The following is a 5,275-nucleotide window of genomic DNA, read 5'->3' on the forward strand; positions in this document are numbered from 1 at the left end:
TATTGGTTGTAAAAGTCAGATGTAGTGGCTATCACACGAGGAACTGCCCAACTGCCTTCTGTATGCGTCTTCCACATGTGTTAGCCACTGTGTCCGAAGCGAGGTTGTAATAAACTTACCAATAATATCGTATATTGTAAGAGTCGTAAGCAATTCTCTCTGTTGTCTCAATTGCTAGATCCGCGATGATAGGTGTGCTGTTCACATATGTTTTTTTTTTCGTTTGCTCATGACTGTATTTCATGTGTAATGCCTTAGTTTACTACTATGAGTGTACGTTTGATCTAAGCAACGCATTCCTATCTTAGCCCTGAATAGGACTGATATTATTCTAAAATTAAATAATACTGCTTGAATGGTACATACTAATAATGAAGATGGGAGAAAGATTTGACAAAATATTCTCGGCAGAGGGGGGCGGGGGTGGTAAAGTACCGGCAGAGGCAAACGCCTGGTCAAGAATTTTTTGGCATGCCATTTTAGCTAAAGCTATTGTGCCCATGCACGTTTAAAAGATGTGGATTACAGGATTTTAAACATGGCTCCTTATTATCCGATAGCTCATGAGGCAAGTTTTTTTTGCTTAATCGCACAGAGGCTGTCCCCAGGAACCAGGCCACAGGAAACTGTGTGATCAAGGCCAGGAAAACAAAAAGATCTACAGAATCTTGTGCAACAATAATCAATTGAAGAACTCATGGCCGCTTTCTGCATTGTTACGGAGACGGGCAAAAAATAAAATGACTGTTTATTGTGCATCATTATGTGTTTGAATACCCGAAGATTTCTAATGCAATGAGCCCTTATTCAATGGCGTTTCTCATAGTGTAGAGATGTTTTTTTTTAGGCGGGGGGGGGGGGGGAGGGGTGCGAGGTGAAGACGGCTGCCCGCCAAGCAGTCGATTGACGGTCCTTGTCCATTGTCTTTTGAATCAAAATGTCAAGTAGTTGACGGTAACATGAAACAGAAATAATACAAGAGTGTCTTCTGCTAGATCCGATGGAGAGCTCACTGATGGCTGAAAAATCTCAAGCTAGCATTGTTCTGTACTTCAGAAAGCGCGTACTCATGTTAACAAGCTATCATGATTTGCAGCTCTTCATAAGATCTGCACTGTTGTAGAACACACTGCAGGGTTTTGCGCATTCTCTTTTTAACTTTTTCGCTCGTGTTGTTGAATGCCGAGAGGCTTGCGCATCGAGTTTTACTTGAACAAACCACAGAGTGCAGCTGATTAAACTCGATCTACAACTGAACTTTATCTCACTCGGCTTTACGAAATGCACTATTATTATTTTATTCATAAACCACTTCAATGATTTTAGCGCCGCGATTTCTTCCTTCCCGAAAGTAGCCGTACGCAGTTAGCTCAAGCCCGGCCTGGGCCCGCCACTTCAAGCTCGTACCCGGCCCAGGCCTTTTACTTCAATCCCGAGCTCGACCCGGCCCCGGCAAATCAGCAATTTTCATGCCTAGCCCACACCGCGGGCCAGGCTGGGCCCGGGCTTTCGGGCCGGCCGGAGCCCGTGCAGTGCTCCAGTTGTTACACATTCCCAGTATCATACAGAAAGGCTCGTGGGAGATAAGATATTTCGTGCTGTTACTTTGCAACTGACTTCATGCATACTGCACTAAATAGTTTAGTTGCAACTGGCTGCAAAAACGTTTTTAAGGAGATCAGTTGCAGCAAAGTTCAAATTAGATGAACAAATTTTCAGTACCATTCAGGTTTGTTCTAAGGAATTAAGAGTCCAGGGTCTACCCAAAAAAAGCAAAGAATAGTACTCATATTTATCCTCGTGAATGGCGCCGCAGTGCGTTAAAGGTTATTTTATGGTCTTGTGAACAAAAGCATATTAGGACGTGTCACTTCGGTGTTTTTGTGTGTAAGTAAGAATTGTACAAATTTTAATTTTTATTTAATGCGGTGCTTATTTTGGCACTCCCCTAAGATGTGTGGCTTGTGTCTCTTGCATTCACAGGAAGAGTTCAAGAGCTTACAAGAATAACTGCAGGCATCTCGCAAACAGAATGAAAAACTGAAAAGGGATGTCGAAATTCTCAAGAAGGCACAACACAAGGGAAGTGGCAGATGTACAGCAGCAGAACTGGACAACAGGTCTGCTAAGATCTACACCGGTCTGAACAGCTTGCTGCTGTTTCAGTTTGTGGCACAGTTGGGGCAGCATGCCAATATGTATGTCTGAAGCCTTATCGCTTGCTGATGTGCTTGTCGTGCTTATGAATCTAAGGCTTGCGCTTTTGAACACAGATTTAGCATATAGATTTGGACTCTCTGAAACTGTAGTAGGTAAAGTCATGCAAAAAAAAATATACCAATACTGTCAGCAGTCAGCACAACTAAAACGATTCATTATTTGGCCATCCAGACCAGATAACAACTGTCACCTGCCTAGTGTAGTGTGTCGAACCTTCCCCAATTGCAGTTGCATCATTGACTGTTTCGAGTGTCGAATAGAAAGGCCATTGTCTTACACAGCAAGATCACAAACCTACTCTCACTACAAGGGAACTAACACTATAAAATTTCTAATAGCAATCACACCGCGGGGAGCAGTCAGCTTCGTTTAAAAATGTTGGGGAGGCAGAGCATCTGATAAAATCTTAATACTTTCATCTGGCCTACTAGAAAAACCTAATCCTGGAGATCAACTTCTTGTTGACAGGGGCTTCTTGATGCAAGAGCATTTTGCTAGGAGAGGTGTCTTTGACTGTGCCAGCCTTCACGCGCAACAAAAAACAGTTGTCCGCCGAAGAAGCTGAACAAGCTCGACGCATGTCCCGAGTAAGAGTGCATGTGGAACGCGCTATTGCTCGGCTAAAAACTTTCCGCATTCTGAGAGATAGGCTCCAAGTGACCCTTGTCCGCTATGCCACAAGCACGGTGTTAGAAGTAGTTTAGGTGATATTACGACGCCTCCGGAGGCGGCAAACATTTGTACCAACTTCCGTCGTCCGCCCCGAGATGGCACTAGCGTGAGTAGGGCCACCCGTGCCGGTCGTCGAGCCTGTTTCTCGTCCTGCCCTATGGGTGATCATGTGAACTCTGACGATGCATTTACTCGCCTTAAGCGGATACCATTAATGCTACATGGCACTGTTAGCGCGAAACACCTTAGCGTGTATGCCAATCAAATATAAGCGGTTTTGAGCGCGAAATCGCCGTTGATTGCGATGTACCGAACTGCGGACGCAATGGTTAAGTGCTGTGGGGCGGCGCAGCGCTATTTAATATAATATATGTTCACCATTTTAATATTTATTTTTCCCATACCTAATGCCACCAACTCGGTTCATGAGGCTAGGCAATATATATCTATACTTTTAATATCAAGCTAGTACTTGTGTGAAGCTGCAGACAAGCTGCAGATGCGATTCTGTAGCGCAGATCTAATGAGGCAAGTAAATTGGCAGAGTCTGGGATACACATGATTTATTTTGACAAACGCCAGTGAAGCAGGGCAATAATCAGCAATGATAGCACTTGTTAAATAGGGACAAATACAGTAGTGACGATATTTTTAACAAAATATTTACAGCAACAGCAGAAAAAATATACACGACACATTGCAAAGCTGTACCTACTGTAAAAGTAATACACATCTTTAACCACACCTCACCAAAAAATGTGTATCTTTCGCTAAGATTTGCATGCAGGGTCATGATAATATAAGGATGATCAAGCAGGCCGAATGACATGTAACAGAAGGCAGAAGTTATTTTTTTTTTGGAGTGAACACTTAGCTTTGTTTGTGACGTGAAAATACGCATGTCTTGCTTTTCAATAAAACATTTTGATCCAAATGAGGGTTGTGAGGAGTCTGTACTGGAAGTGGAAAAGCCGGACAGCCCAGCAACTTAAACGTTGACTGCAGGCGCTCAGCGCGCGTTAAGAAATTTTTCTTTCTCGGTTTTTAATAAATAGTTCGTATCGAACATCTCATGACCTTTTGCTTGCGTGCTGGCTGGTTTCCTAATAATGATACTTGGAGCATTCATATTACGTTCAACTTCGATGAGGTTATCATCTCATGGCAGCCCATTATATTCAATAGAAAGTCGGACTACTGCTTATGCCAGCTTTGACAGTTTTCGAAGGTTTTGGCTTTTGTTCGGCTCATTTTTCTTGAGCTGTTTGCAGTACTGGCGCATTCGCAATCCTACGTAATAGTCCGACACTTGTGCCATTATATCTCTTTTATGTTCCGCACATGGAAAAGATTGGTTGAAGTTTTCTAGCGCATAGTCTATGGCTATGTCATACACTTGTTTATCGTCAGCGTGCTTCTGAAATATTTCTTCTGTCTGCTGCATGAAGTAGAAGAGCGCAGAGTGAGGATGTTGAAGCCCTCCACGTGTTTTGCATAAAACGAGAGCTGCTTCAGGCTTTCTTGCCACATCATCTGTGGCTACTAACCCTAGTCTACACTTTGAACAACTACTGGTTTTCAGTAGCTTCCTCGTCAGAAAGCCTGTCACATAGTAAACAATGCAGTCTGTCACACTGGTTTCCACGGAGACATTCTCAAACACAGCCTCGCATTCAATTTCGCTCTCCTCATAGCTATCAAGTCTTGCCTTAAGCTCTTCCAATCGAGACTTACTGGGCGCATCTTCTAAAAATGCGGCTGTCAGATCAGACAGACTCAGCAGACGTGGTTCTTTAGCCTCCAACTGGCAATTCCCGTACTTAGGCGGTCTCATGAGACTGTAAATAGACAGCATATTGTAAAGCTGCAGAAAAGTTGGCAGGCAGGGGTGTTCATTTTGGCCACCTGCATGACGGATTACGCCAAAAAAAATTTTCCAGGGCATCCTGATTAAATTTTGCGGTCAAGACTTACTTGAAGTCACATTTTTCCAGGAGGTGTGTAGAAAGCTGGATTGTTGAAAGAATTGTCACTCGCAGCCCTTCAGCAGTTGAGTCCGATAAAAAGCTACGGGGATCAATTTTTCCAGCCTTGACGTCTTTCTGCCACTCATTTAGCCACTGTAAAGAAGACTCCAGCACCTTAAGATCCATGACCACCCAACCTCAGGCCTTCGTTTGCATGTCTGCGATTTAGTGCGTCAAACAAATTATTCATTCTGATTGTGAACTCAACTGTACTTTCTACGTTTCTGAGTCCCTCGATCTCTCGCTTGGAATAAAACTGCAAGCCGTTCGCGACGCTCATACTAAGTAGCTGAGTAGCCACCTTTACTCCTATCTTTTCTGTGAAAGTTGGGTTCAAATGAGAAAATGACAGAGTT

At 43.4% G+C, this 5,275-nt stretch overlaps 1 pseudogene; it reads left to right on the top strand.

Annotated features, from left to right (window-relative positions):
* Positions 1-2,200: 2,200 nt before the first annotated feature.
* Positions 2,201-2,924, top strand: LOC146200537 (uncharacterized; annotated as a pseudogene).
* The last annotated feature ends 2,351 nt before the right edge of the window (positions 2,925-5,275 follow it).

This window comes from Amblyomma maculatum, chromosome 2, assembly GCF_055883805.1.
Source record: "Amblyomma maculatum isolate TAMU_Amacu chromosome 2, ASM5588380v1, whole genome shotgun sequence".
NCBI classification, from domain to species: domain Eukaryota; kingdom Metazoa; phylum Arthropoda; class Arachnida; order Ixodida; family Ixodidae; genus Amblyomma; species Amblyomma maculatum.